Below are 15,366 nucleotides of genomic sequence, written 5' to 3' on the forward strand. Positions count from 1 at the left end.
CTGCCAGAGGCAGCATTCTGGGCTGAATGAATTATTAAATTAATCCAGGCAGGCCTTCTTACCACATTCAAGTACCTCAAACAGTGGGGCATTTATTAAAAGGATACATGCATGGAAATGCAAGGGAATCTAAAAACTAGGCTTCCAGAACCACAAGACCTACCTGCTCCAGGGGACTCCTGAGCCAGAGAGTTGAGTAGACTCTGTTCTCTGGACCAGACACCAAAATAATTAGTAGGCAGTTTTTTATAAAGTTTCAGAATTCTAGAGGATCGTTGAAGGAACTTCTCAACCAGTTCTTTGTATTTCTGCTGAGTAGAGCATTAATAACCAGATATTACCCCCATTGATTTTCAGACCTATATTCATCAGGGCTCTTTCTTGAATTGTTGAAGTATCTGAGGAGAACTAGAGACCACAGCCTGCTTCCCTTTTAAAGAGAAGTGGAGAAAGAGGCCTATTCACAGTCAAGATCCACGAACCCAACGTGGTCACTGCCTTTCCACCTCTGAGGTGAGTGCTTCCTCTTTCATACCTGATATGATTGGCAGTGATAACATTCGAACCTAGTTTTCATTTCTTAGTTGGGACATGATGACAAAAGCTTCTTCTCGTATCTGGTAGGAATGTCATGATGTTCCCAGAGCATGGATATTCTATACACTCAGAGTGAGATGTAAAGACTGTGGAACATCACATGTCTTCTGTCCCCAAGTAACAATGGCAGCTCCAGCTATCCTGTCATCAGCCTGTCATCAGCCTGTCATCACCCCCAACCACTCCTGTGCCCTCTGTTCTGCCTTCCTCCAAGCATCACTTATTTGCTGGGACATGGCAGCTCTCTCTCACTGTCTTCTGGCTTGAGCAACCATTACTATTTTCTTCCCCAAGACAGGAACGTGATTGGGCCAGTTCTTTTCCTGTCAATTCATGCATTGGAGCATTTTTTCTAGCACCCAGTTCTGATCCAATCTGCCTATATTGGGGAGGGGGAGTTAAGTGATGATTTCATACTAGTTAGACTTGTTAACTTTAAAAAAGTGCACTCCTTTATCTCCTAAGTTTCAGTATTTCTTTCCTTTTGGGGACTACAGGTTAGAATGTCTCTTTTTTTTTTTTTAAGATTTTATTTATTTATTTGAGAGTGAGTGAGAGAGAGAGACCATGATCGGGGAGGAGGAGCAGAGGGACAAGCAGTCTCCCCGCTGAGTGTAGAGCCTGAGAAGGACTTATTCTCAGAATCCTGAGATCATGACCTGAGCCAAAGACAGATGTCTAACCAACTGAACCACCCAGGCACCCCGGAATATCTTTTAATAAAATATGATTTGGGGCACCTGGGTGGCTCAGTCAGTTAAGTGTCTGACTCTGGATTTTGGCTCAGGTCATGATCTTGGGTGAGACTGAGCTCCAGATGCATTAATAAATTAATAATAATCAATAAAATCTTAAAAACAAAATAAAATATGATTTCAGTTAGCCAACTCAACTTTGAAATTCCTCAGAATATTTTAGCAAAAGGAGAATAATTTCAGAAATCTATAGTTAGTCTCCTAATTACATTTCCCACCTGCTGGGTTTATGAAAATACAGAGAAGCAAACAGACATTAAAGTCACATAGTGACAACGATGATAACACACTTACCACCTACCACACAGCATGCTAACCATTTTCTCTTACTTTTAAGGCTCACAATAACTATGCAAGGTATTATTATCCCACTAAACCTGAGATGAAACTGAGACACCTAGAAGTTACATATCCCAAGATTCCACAACTGATAAGCATTTTGGAGCTAGCATTTCAGGTAGGTCTGAATTTATAGGACTATGCAAAAAGTACTTTGGAATGGAGACCAATGAGAGTATTACTAGAGTCTTTGCTATAAGCTACTTTTTCTTAGTAAATTAGACCTTACCAGGGGTTTTATGGTTAGCTTGAACTTGGACTTTTTTCCGAGATGTGACGGTATCAAACTTAAGATCTGAGTGACCTAATCCCAGGCCACACAGAATGGGGAATGGGAATTGGTTTAGCATCCAAAGGAAAGATGCTTTTAAAATAAATTCTTTCATTTTTAAAAATTCTGTCTAAATACAGCAAAAATCTACAGCAGAAGTTCACTTTCTGGTCCAGAATATTTGTCAAGATTTTTAACAAAAATATTTAGACATGTGTCAGCTACTAGTAACGTAAGATGGGACATGAAACTGTGACTGTTTGAAACAACATTCAACAGATTTTGAGACCTGGAAGAAACATATACGTCTGCTTTTGTGTAGTACACATGGTTTCAAGAAGTTAGATACAAATTACATTTTGTAGATCAGGGTGATCTATTTTCCTTCTAAATGTTTGCTTTTAGAGAAAATTCTGTAATGGATCCTTTTAGGAAACTAAAGAACTTCCTTTGTGTAGTCTTTAGATGTGAAATGTTGATATTCGCCAGATTTTATTACTCAAAACATTTTTTCAATCATATGTTGCATGTGTTTAAGAAAAATCTGTAAAGGTTCCTCATTTCCTGTAAGGCAATCAGATTTCCTAAAAGTAGCTATACTGCTTTTGATATTTTGTTTTCAAATTACTTTCCTTGTTACTTCTCTCCTTTATTCTTCATTCTTTTCCTCTGCCATTTCACCCACATCATACTATCTGTTCTCACACACACACTTATATCTGTTTATCAACTCACATATACACAACCATTTACACACTCACAACCATCCACTCACACCTATCCATGCATCCCAGTCATACTCCTCTAAATACACTTCACTCATATGGATACACGTACCACACTTGATAATTCATACTGATTCACACGCTCACGTCCATCTCTCCGTGCCTCACACCCATCTCTTCCTATATCCGTACACACACATCTATTCACTCATATTCATGTACAGCCCACATTCGTTCACTCATACCCATCTACACACGCACATACATACATTCTCTGTTATATACACTTGTAGACTCATACATATCTCCACCCATAATACAGGCCTACCCATCTACTTGTACTGGTCCTCACATATGGACCAACTCTATCCATCTACGTACTTACACTCATGTATATTCTCACCCATGCATACACTCATCAACTTATATCCATCTGCTCACATCGCATTACATCCCCATCTGCTTATAGGCATACACACACTCAGACCCCTCCTCCGCAAACTTTCACATACACCATACACGCACCTGTCCTTCCTGCCACAAACCAAATCCCCACAGTTTTTCTAGCACATCATGTTCTTTTAGGTTCCCATTACCTTTGCTTATGGTGCTGTCTGTGTCAGCTGGAAATGTCTTTCTCCCTTTGTAACTCCTATTCTTCTTTCACAAACCAGCCCAAATGACGTTGCTATTTTACACACAAATGTGTAAAACTTCACTTGTAATAGCCAAACTGTAATCAGCCTGAATGTTCTTGAACAAGTAAAACAAATTATGGTACATGCCTACCATAGAATAGTACTCGGCCATTAAAAACAGCTAATTATTGAAACAAACAAAAACTAGATATATCAGCAGGGAATTAAGCTGGGAAAAAAGCCAATCCCAAAAGGTGGTTTACTGCATGATCCCATTTTGAAATGAAAAAACATGTATATATAGAAATGGAGGACAGATTAGTGTGCTTAGGAATAAGAGATGGGGACTTGGAGGGGGCAGTGGAAGGGAGAGAGGTGGGTATAAATTGATAACATCAGACATCATATGGTGTTTACTATCTTGACTATAGTGGTGCGTATGTTTGTAGGCAATAAAATTGTACAAAGCTTAATACAGACATGAATACAGATCAAAGTGGATTGTGTCAATATCAGTATTCTGATTGAAATACTATATCATAATTTTACACTGTGTTACAATTGAGAGAAATCAGACAAGGGATTAAGGGATCTCTATTTTTTTTTCTTAGAAATGCATGTGCATCCACAATTGTCTTAATAAAAATTGCGATTAAGAATATAATATCATCTCTAGACCTAAGATATTAACATTAATTCTTATTATCTAGATAACAAGACACACTTTAAAGGATCACAATGTGATAAAAACAAATGGGATGAGATGCACCTAGGAAAGCGCAAACTCCTACAATTAGATCCGAATAGTCAATCACATCAGTGCTGCCCGAGGGAGACCTAGCTCAACAGCAGATCACATGGCCACAGCTAGGGTTGGGGACACAATGATAAGGCAGACCAAACATTCACCCCAGCTTTAAACAACACACTCTGACATTGAATTGCCAAGTTGTTCTTTGTGAGGAGCATACAGACAGGGAAACATGAAAGCTATTTTGGGTAGCTACATCATGTTAATGCAGTGACTTATCCAGGGCAACCCTCTTCTTCCTATGCAGAACTTCCAAATATGACACAGTTACTGATCAAACAGTCATCTTGGTATTAAAATCAAATCTACCTCTTTTTTCTGAGCACTATAGGCAATATCTCCAATGTTCCTGTGCTAATTTTACAGTATATTCCAAATTTCGTTTTTGCTTTTCTCGTGTTTATATACTGCATATACATGGGTATGAAATGGCTGAACTGTAATTGACCATGAACTACTGATGCCATCTAATGGGATTAAACAAAATGACATCGGTACAACATATTGGGGGGTCCTTTTTATCCTAGGGTTCTGTGGGAGAGGAAAAAGTTTCTATACCTTTTTCGGTTCAGTGGCTGGGCCTACAGAATATTGCTAATAAAAGATTAACGGGCGCCTGGGTGGCTCAGTGGGTTAAAGCCTCTGCTTTCAGCTCAGGTCATGGTCCCAGGGTCCTGGGATTGAGCCCCGCATGGGGCTCTCTGCTTAGCAGGGAGCCTGCTTCTTCCTTTCTCTGTGCCTGCCTCTCTGCCTACTTGTGATCTTTGGCAAATAAATAAATAAAATCTTTAAAAAAAAAGAAATCCATTTTTTTAAAAAAGAGATTAACAAGAGAAAGAGTGTATTAACTGGTGCCTCATACTTACACACAGGATGAGAAACTCTTAGGGTGGTCAGAATTTGATGTTTACATTGCATCTTAACAAAAAACAATAAATTTGTGAAGGAGTAACAAGGCAAAGAGATTTAGGCTTTTAGGGGTGGCAAAATAGAGGAAGTAAATATATGGGGGAAACTAATAGAAGATACGGGCTCTTTAATGATGTTGTGTGTAGCTTCCTCTTGGTGCTTGGCTCTGAGCTGACAAGAGTAGAGTTGGCTTTGAGTTTCCTTCCTGATTTGGGAAAGAGAGACATCTTTACAAATTTATGTCTTGCTTTTAGGCAATAGAGTGAGAGCAGAGAGCTTTTCTGACATCTTCTTCTTCCCAATTGCCTTCAACTCAAAATAATCCTTATGCCAAAGTGGCATATCTGATATCCTACAATTCCAAATAAGAAATTGCTCTACAAAACGGAAATGGCTCTTCAGCTCAGAATCCAAACTGATAATGACCTCTCCACCTAAGAACGGTTTAACCATCCAGCTCCATCATTTGAGAAGACTGCTAGTGGTCCTCACAACACAGTTGAAAAGAGAGAAGGGGACCCTTGTCATGCAGACAGCACAACCCTGAACACAAAATGGAGTCAGTTAGCCATGAGCAGTCAATAAAGACTCTACCTTATGGAATCATGTAGATGCTAAGACAAAGAATACAGTCCAAGAGGAAAGGGGGATACAAGCTTGATATGTAGACAGGGAAGCTATATAGATCATATTGAGGAGAAAGCCAAGTCTGAAAGAATTATTTCCCAAGTCACACTGGGTCAGACTCTCCTGTATAATATTATGTGAATATTTATGCCTCTGTTACCATAAGGTGAAATGCATTATAATTCTCATTCTAGCAGGCCACCTGATGCCCTGGGATAGAGTCCCCGCAGTGGTGTTTCCAGTGGAGACTAGAGCTGGGTGACTGTGAACTATTAAAATTCTGGGGTACAGTGTGGCCAAAACTAACTGAGTAACATTTTTGGAGAAGTCTGCATTCACGGTGTTGGTCTCTTTCTTTTGGGATGCTTTAGTTTGCTATTACTGCTATAGCAAAATACAATAACACTAGCAGCTTAAAACAACCCAAATTCATTATCTCATAGTTCTGTTTCATAGATCCAACATGGGTCTCTTGAGGCTAAAATCAGTGTCAGTGAAGCTGTGTTCATTTTTAGGAGCCCTTTTTGGAGGTCACATGTCTCCTTGGTCTTCCCAGCTTCTAGAGGCCATACACATTCCTTAGCATATATAGTTCCTTTCCTCCATCTTCAAGTCAGCCATGGGTGGTTGGGCCCCTTTCTTCTTTGGTTGTCCTACCTCTTTCAGGGAAAGGCTGTCCACTTTTGAGAACTTGTATCATTATATTGGGCTTATTTATCATTTCTAATCCTTCTTCTTCCAGAATATAATAGAATTAAAATATAAGCCACACTTTTCTAGTGTGAGTGGTCAGCACTGCCTTATGGCTCTAGAGCAAACTGACAGTAGAATCAACCATAGGGTGCCCTTCCTAATGACACCCTCTCTGTATTGTGTTGGGGTTGTCCTTCCACACCTAAAATGGAGACAGACAGACAGCGGACACAATGAAAGCAAATGCAAGAGAGAACACAGAAGGTGGTAAAACTGTAAGAAAGTGGAAAAATCAATAATCACACCGTTGATTTTAAATTGTGTTCTTCTAATCAGATATCCTGATATTTCCTTTCTCTTTTTTTTTGTAAGACAGGCTTCTTTTATTATTTTTTCCTAAACTCGTCTGTTTATTTAAAGTTTCCTGATATTTCTGATCCAAGGTATGACTTAAAATACACATGGATCTTTTTTGTGTTTACTAAAGGAAAACAGAACAAAGCAGTTTGACACTCTGACTGACTTCCTTGCTATCTGATAGTTACCAGGAGTGGGGTGGAAAGAGGCTTTCAGTACATTTTAAACTACTAAGTAGTTTTAAATTTACTAAGTAAATTTAAAAATCAAACTACAAGCTAAAAAGGTTGAAAAATAAAGAGCTGTCACCATATTTCCTGTTTGGCCTGGGCTCTGGGGACAGAGAGGATGGACAGGTTCCCCCAAGATCCCAGAGGACGCCTTCTAGTGGTTTTCTTCAGCAGGGGAGAGCCTATGTAAGATTCCTGAGCAATGAAAGGATGTTGTATGGAGGACTCTGAACCTTTAGGGATCTCAGACCATCTGGCCTCTGAAAGAGTGCTTTGTTCATGAGAGTCAGAGATGTCAAATGGAATGACAATAGCTTTTTGATGACTTATTTACATAGGAGGACCAGAAATGTGGGGGGAAGAGCAACAAAGAACCCACATTCAGAAACAGCCTTCACCCCATGGCCGTACATAAACTCCCAGGTCTCCAGAGCCACCACCAGGGAAGTCATGCCGATCAGACCAGAAAATAGAGGTGCATTCATTACACACACAGCAGAAGCCCAGCCTCATGGGCTCGGCCCTGTTTTTGACTTTCTTCCAAGGGACTTTCCTGAGAAACAGCTTAGGGTGGAGAGAGCATTAACAAAGGGTGTTGATGTCTGCGATGAATGGTAATGACGATCAATTAACGTGTCAGCCAGGCTCTGGGAGGCACGGACCTCCCGGAGGTGGGTCGCACTAAGGCACAATTTTGAGGCTGTTGTCTGGTAAGTGGGCGATGTGGTTAAGAAAAGGTTCCTCCAGGATACAGGGAGGCCCATCTCCCATTGGCCAATCTCTCCCTTCAAAGGCAGCTGTATTCTTCTTTGTGCTTCTTTCCACCTGGACACACCAATCCAGTGATTGTCCTTCTGATACTACCACCCTGTGGTTTGCAAGTCTGTGCCAAAGATATCCCACTGGGTAATGCACTGAGATGATAAATCAGGAGCAAGAAGACAGTGGGAACTCTGTGCAAACATATCAGGTGATGGGGGCTAGGAAACACATGCACCTTTTTACGGTTTTTAAATTCTGAAACAATATCTATCTTTTCCCCCACTATGTCTTATCGTAATACATCAACTTTAGACACTTGATGGATATCTGATACCTCATTCTAGGTTGAGAGGGAATTACTGGCTGTTCTTATACATTTTCAGTTCAAACTAATTTGTAAGTGGTACTTGACAAAATGGCTAGTTTGTCAGAAAGAAAAAGTGCCCCATATTCTGTAATCTATACAGGGAAGCGTAATTCTCTTAGGAAGTATTTCCAGCCCAAATCTTGGAAATCTAGCAATATATTTTTAATGGTTTGTTGATGTTCTTTTGACTGAATGATTCTTTCTTTAGATTAATAACTTAAGCAATGCAACATTCTTCATGTGAGGGATCATTTAATGGTAAATCAAGAACCATTGGCTTAAGCAGACGAGTAGCTCTTGTTATATCATCGGTAACTAAATAATTATGGGAATGCTTCCAAAAAGTTCAGATGGTCTCCAAACACATTTCTTTTTGTGTTTGTCTTTTTTTCTTTTTTCCTTTCTTTGGTTCTACCATCTCTCTTGTGGCTGATCTAAACACTGGCTGCTTGATTTTTTTTTTCTCTCTCTCTGAAATTAGATGCATCATTTCCTGTGACCTTCCATTAATGTATGAAAATTCCTCCTCAGGTCACTGATTCTTTCTTTTCCCTTCGGATATTTCCTTCTCTCTTAGAAATAAGTCTTTCAGCCTCACTCTGCTGTCATTATGAAGCTTTGTTTCTAAATTTTTACCAATAAATCTGTCATGCTTTTAGTAAATATTTCTCAGAGAAAAGCCTTCAACTGGATTCCCAGTTAACTGAGGGCAAGTGCTCCTTTAAGTGATATTCAAATATTTAATTGAGGATAAAAATGGGGGAAAGGGACACTTTAAAATGAGGATATGGTCAGGAACTCAAATGCCTTTGAGAATCAAGGATGAATTACAAATAAATAAAGCAAAGGACTGATGAGAAACTTTGGAAGAGTGAAGACAGGCTGTCTGACCCACAGACACAGCCTTGATTCAGTATCAGTTAATGTAGGTTGTTGCCACTTGGAATGTGGGCTCTGTATGGCCAGTTCTCCCACTTCTCAAAAGAAACTAAAATCCTGATTTTGTGTGACATCTCCCAACTTTAAAATAATGGCACCTAATTCAGACTTTTGTTAAAGAAAAAAGATAAACTTTTTTATTTTAGATGGAGTGAGTGAGAATGGGAAAGGGCAGAGGGAGAGAATATTCAAGCAGACTCCCTACTAAACATGGAACCTGATGTGGGGCTTGAGCCCATCACCCCTGAGTTCACGACTTGAATTGAAACCAAGAATCAGATGCTTAAACTACTGAGGCACCCAGGCCTCCCTAAACTTTTTTTTAAAGTAAGTTCTATGCCCACCGTGAAGCCCAATGTGGGGACTGAACTCACAACCCAAGATCAAGATCAGAGCTGAGATCACGAGTCAGATACCCAACCAAATGAGACGCCCAGGCACCCAAAACCATTTTTAACTCTAGGAAGGTCAAAAAGAACTTATTAATGGGCCAGATTTTGTGTATGACCTACTGCCTTAAAGTCTTACGAAAGAGCTATTTGGAATAGCTATTTTATTCTATTTGGAATAGAGCTATTTTTATTAGGATTTTTGCCCAGAAAAGATGGTTTGTATGCTTGTTTATGATTCAACAGCTTGACCCCCCCCACTGTTTTTTGTCTACACTTTGAATTTCTATACACGATAGGATTCTAATGTGATTGTACTGATGGTTTCTATAACTAGTTCTCCACCCCTCCAGATGTCAATGTTACAATTATGTGGTCATACCTGTGTGGTGTGCGTGACTCTAGAGTACTCTGTGATTTGGAAGCTCAATATAGAGTGAAAATTACAGGCTCGATCTAACAACAGCCTTCATAGAGTGGTATTATGAGCTTTAACAACATAAAATGTCCTTACCAAAAGCTCTACTTAGAAGTGTAAAGAGTACATTTCTCCCATTTTCTGTTTGCATGGCTCTCCTAACACCATAGACTATTATGTCTATATACCTGACAATTAGATTGAATGAAGGTGAAGAAACTGACTTCTTGGTTTAAAATTCTTCGTAGTTTGCTGGGGGGAGGGGGGTTGGGAGGAGGGGGGTAGGGTGATGGACATTGGGGAGGGTATGTGCTTTTGGGTAAATTGGAAGGGGAGGTGAACCATGAGAGACTATGGACTCTGAAAAACAATCTGAGGGGTTTGAAGTGGCGGAGGGGTGGGAGGTTGGGGTACCAGGTGGTGGGTATTATAGAGGGCACAGCTTGCATGGAGCACTGGGTGTGGTGAAAAAATAATGAATACTGTTTTTCTGAAAATAAATAAATTGGAAAAAGAAAAAAAAAATTCTTCGTAGTGAAGGAAAAACAAGGAAGGGTAAATTTTCATTAGCTATTCAGAATCAGCCTGGAATTGCCAACAGGGACAGCCAGATTCCCTTGAAGCCATAGGCCTCAGGGTCAGTGGCTTTTCTGAACGTGTTTTATTAGTTTACCTTTCAGCACTGCTCCTGTCTTTCCTAAACCAGTCTACCTCCAGTTCCTAGTTGCTCTAACCTGGTCTTTTGTCACTCCATTAGAATTTTTGAGGACCACAGGTGCTGCTGGCCTAGTGACTATGCAAAGGGGAGTGCAGGGAATCAACCAGAGTGACCTGGACCACTCCCCTCACCCCCCTTTCCCGGTCATCCGTGATCTAGGAATGGGATCACTTTGACTCCCTATGTGATAGTCGTGGCCTTATGGCTGGGCAGTCAGCTGCAGAAGACAATCATGTAAAATGAAAGAAAATATGAATATGCTTAAAAAGGTAGATTTCCTCTTTTGTTTCATTCAATCGGTCACAGAAGGAAAAGCGACATTTTCTAGTTCTCGAAGCATGATGATGATATAAAATTAAAATTTTTTTTCAGTGGTCTAAAAGTTGGGGATTGAATGTTAAGATAAGCACAATATTTTCTTTTTTTTTTTTTTTAAAGATTTTATTTGTTTATTTGACACAGAGAGATATATATAGAGAGGGAACACAAGCAGGGGGCGTGGGAGAGGGAGAAGCAGGCTTTCCACTGAGCAGGGAGCCCAATATGGTCTTCGATCCCAGGACCCTGGGATCATGACCTGAGCTGAAGGTAGATGCTTAATGACTGAGCTACCTGGGTGCTCAGCACCATATGATTTTCTAAGCTGCTATGGAAGAATTCATTTGAGTTTATATTTATTGCAATACTGAGGAACTATGCAGCTTGAATATCACAGATTCTTATTACTTATTTTCTGAGGGTGGTTGTATCAGTCATAAGACAAGAAACCATGCCAATTATTTGATTACAATGTCATATAAAGAGTTGTTAACCATGAAGGAAGTCATTACGTAGATAGTAACTTGCAGGATAAAAAAAAAAAACACAACTCTATGAAGGAGACAGCAGATACCATTTCTAGGGGTGCAGTATCAAAGGGAAGAGGTTAGGATTAATCCTGTCTATTATGGAGCACATGGAGTCTGAGAGTGAGCGTATGGAAGCTGAATACAGAAAAGAGCATTTGGAATACTCAGATAATGTTAATAATTGTCACAACAGATGCACTCTAGCTCCTTCCAAAGCTTGTGGAAAAAATAAGTTTTTATTTCTGTGAAACAAAATATGTCATTCAAATTTGTTCCCCAAAAAAAGAATTCTAGGAAAGGAAGATCATGAACGAATTTCTTAAGGACCATTGGTTCATATTTATAGTTTCAATGTTTGTATTTCTGATTTTCAGGAAAAAGTATATGTTTAGTAAGTCAATTTTGCCCCCACGGTGTACTATCTCAAAAAAAATTTTTTTTCGCTTTTCATGAAAGTAGACCCTAAAGTTTGAAATATCGTAGTTAGAATTCATTTTATGCTAAGCCAATGGCAGCTATTAAAATACAATGGTATCTCATTAGATTTAGGTTCTAGTTACAGTTTTCATGCAAGGAAAAGACTGTTTAAAAGTGGCTACAATACAGTCAGATATTTATTTCTTTTATGTAAATAAAGGCCAAGGGTGACACTTGAGAGCTTGTATGGTGACTCCACCATTATTAGGGACTCAAGTCCATCCAGGTGTCTACTCCATCATGTTAGGAGTCACATGAATGTAGTCTGGTCCATAATGGCTGCTAGAGCTCCAGCCATCACATCCATGTTTTAAGCATCAGTTTGAAGGAAGAAAAGAGGAGCACACTGTAGACACGTCTTATATAATTCTGCAAAGGGACCTGCGACTTGAAGTTGGGAAATCGTGTGCCCAGCTAAAAATTGGGGCTCTCTAAATCTGAGGAAGTTGGGCAAAGTTACTACTGGTGGGGGACTAGTTGTCTTTTCCAGACTGTGGGAGGGATATTACCTCATCAGTCATAAGCCTTGGTGTGAATAAGTCTATCAGCTCCTTTTTGAAAAAGGGAGAGTTCAAAAGTAAGAGAGACTAGTGAGCATATAAGGACACCAGGCAGGGGAGAATGGAGCCTGCTGAATGGGGTGGATGGAGGATATTGAAGACAAACCTCCTCTATTTTATGATTTTGCTCAGAGCCAGCACCAGCTTAACTCCATTTTTCTTAAGTATTCATTTGTCCATTTAAAGAATTTGGATTCTATACTAACAGGGAAGGGGGCATACATTGCTTACATTCATTTTGTTTCGAAAGACTAAATTTTTTAAAAAAATTTAATCCTTTGATTATGCCCTCCCCCCCCAACCTTTTTTTTTAATAGGGAAACACCTTCTATGCCAAGACGGGTTTGGATTTCCATGGTTATTATATTCATCCTTGTGAGTGTCTCTCCCTTCTCATGAACCCCAAAGGGCATGGAAAAATGGCATCATATTGATAAAATGTGATGCCTTCCAAGACATTCTTTAAATATCCTATGTGCAAATATGGTCAAAATGGATAATTCAGACCAACTGGAGTGAACATTTCTCCACGGTTGCTTGGGGTAGAGCTGGCTGGCTTTGCAAAGTAGTTCTCTTTATAAACTCGCAACGTTGCTTTACGATGTGTCTATGTGGCAAGCCAGTTTCTTAAGTGATTTAACCGTATGTATTTAGTATTTTCCAGGACTTTTGCTTTTAGAACTAACATATAGGGGAGAGTGACTGGCCGTGCTAGGCCTTGCCAGAATCCTGGGTGGAAAGAAACAACGCAAGACTCTCCGTTAGATGCTGCGGTTCCCAAAGATTTCACTTCTTCCAGCTACCTCCTCTTTCATATTTTGAAAACTTTAAGCGCACAGTAAGATAACAATTTTAGGAGGACATTGAAGGAGGAAAGAGATAGTGGAAAAATTTATTAAGATACAGTCAGGAATTTCATGACGCTCTCAGGTTTGTTGCAGAGAAAATATGTATAGCAGGAAAATACCTGCACACTGCAAGAACCATCCCTAATCGAAATGATGAAGGGCCCGTGAAGGGAGCAATCGTCTGGCCTCTTGGGGCAGCTTTTGCTTTCACCCTGTGCTCATTATACCACCCCAGGTCCCCCTGGCCCATCCCCATGTCTAGAAAATAACACAGACTTCTCCCAGGGATGTTGGTATGATCGGGAATAGGATCTGTATTGCACAGGCTGCAGACGGCTGCAGACGGCCAACGTCATCGAGAAAACCACTTCCAGCAAACTAAAATGAGCCCTGTTGCTTCGGGGAAGATGCTGTCTCCAGGAACCCCAATCTCGCTTTCCTGCTTTTTCCATCACAGGGGCTTGTTCCCCACACACCCATTCCCCTGCCCCCTCCGTGCCCTGTTTTCCTCCTTCCTTTGACACTTCCTTCTCCTCAAGGGCAGCATAAAGTCCTGTGGGAGCTTAGTTTTCTTCTTATGAGACATATGCATCCTACATTAAAACCAGGATAAAAACTAAAGAGAAGAAACTCTGTCGGTAGAATCTGAGGCAGAATGAATCATGGAAAGAGCCGACTACTAGAGCCAAAGAGAGCTGGAATGGGTTCCCACTTCTGTCACTTACAGACGGACTGGCGTGGGCAAGTTTCTTGTCTTTTCTGACTCATAGTGTCTTCACTTGTAAAACTGAAACAATCATACCTGCCTTCTTTTTGAGATTAAATGAAACACTGTATATAACAGATTTGTACAATATCTGATGCATAGTTGGTATTCAGTAAATACTCATCCTCTCACCTGATGTGAAGGGAGACAGGAGTTGCTGGGGTGAGTTATGGGGCCTCCCCAGTATTCTGATCTGCTGGGAGCCGTGTATGTGTGTTCGTTTCTGTGTATGTGTGTGTGTGAGAGAGAGAGAGAGAAATTGTGAGTAAGTTTAGGGGGAGTAAGGTTATGTAATTGCATTGATGTCTCCTGTCTTCTTAAGTTCTTTTGTTATCTGCAGCGTTCTGGTATGAAGGAAAATGGAAAGGAAAACACGGATCCTTGATAAACAAGATGTCCGAACCAAGGAAGCAGAATGGTTTGGAGGTTATTGCCCCCACATGCTGATCAAAACCTCATGAAATCATCTTCCTAGGTTCCTTCTGTTTTTTAGACCCCCTTTTTCCTTTGGATGGTGCCAGGCAGGGGACCCATTTTGTTTCTGTGAGCTTCATTTTCTGTGCTGGCTACCCTGGGGCCAGCATTCTTTTGTCACATGTGTTAATATCACCGTATTAGGATCTGTCAAAATGAAGAATCGCTTGCTTTCTGTGCCAGAGCTGATCCGATAGTCTGTCTTATTTGCAAAGATCCAGACCTTCCTCGGCACCAAAATACAGAAACGAGGCATAGGTCTTAGAGCTCTTTTTGTCTTTCATCAAACGCAATGCCCAGTGTTGTGATATTACCAGCAGCCTGAACTCAGGGGTCTCCTGTGGTCTGTAGGGTCCAGCCTCAGGTCAGGAGCTGATCCCTTTGTGATGGGGGGGTCGGTGATACAGAGCCTCTCACCCAGACCCTAATCCCTCTTCAGGAAATGAAGGAGGCCCTAAAACGCCTAATGGTAATCTTTCTTGGACCCTAGAGAATAATCTTCACCCTGGGTGAAACTGACTCTTGCCTCTTTCCAGGGTAAAAACTCCTTACCCTTCTGCCCATGATGAGATTTTATCAACCTGCCCTTCTGGTTTTTCGGGGAAAATCATGAGCCATATTTTTACAAAAATAATTTTGAAGATAGATAATATCTATCTTAATATCTAGTATGGAATATAATTATGTATGATTAAATATAATAGTACATTAATGAATTATTACTGATGATTAACATAATTTAAATTTAAAATAATAAATAATATAATAGATACCATAAGATATAATATATAAATATAAAGTATATTTATAGATAATAGATATTATCTATATTATCTACCTTCCATATT

The 15,366-nt window shown here is 40.0% G+C and overlaps 1 protein-coding gene across 2 annotated transcripts in view; it reads left to right on the forward strand.

The window, feature by feature from the left end:
• Window positions 1-436: 436 nt before the first annotated feature.
• Window positions 437-15,366, forward strand: part of LOC122916389 (zinc finger protein 474-like) — a 47,063-nt gene continuing 32,133 nt past the window's right edge. Inside the window, exons 1-2 of one of the 2 annotated variants that reach the window (XM_044263696.1) lie at window positions 437-513; window positions 1,690-1,809. The gene's annotated coding sequence lies outside the window, so the exon portion shown is untranslated. Of the gene's footprint in view, window positions 514-1,689; window positions 1,810-14,109; window positions 14,207-15,366 lie in introns of those variants that run through there. The other variant, XM_044263685.1, reaches the window with a different exon arrangement.

This window comes from Neovison vison, chromosome 1 (genome assembly GCF_020171115.1).
Source record: "Neovison vison isolate M4711 chromosome 1, ASM_NN_V1, whole genome shotgun sequence".
Taxonomy (NCBI): domain Eukaryota; kingdom Metazoa; phylum Chordata; class Mammalia; order Carnivora; family Mustelidae; genus Neogale; species Neogale vison.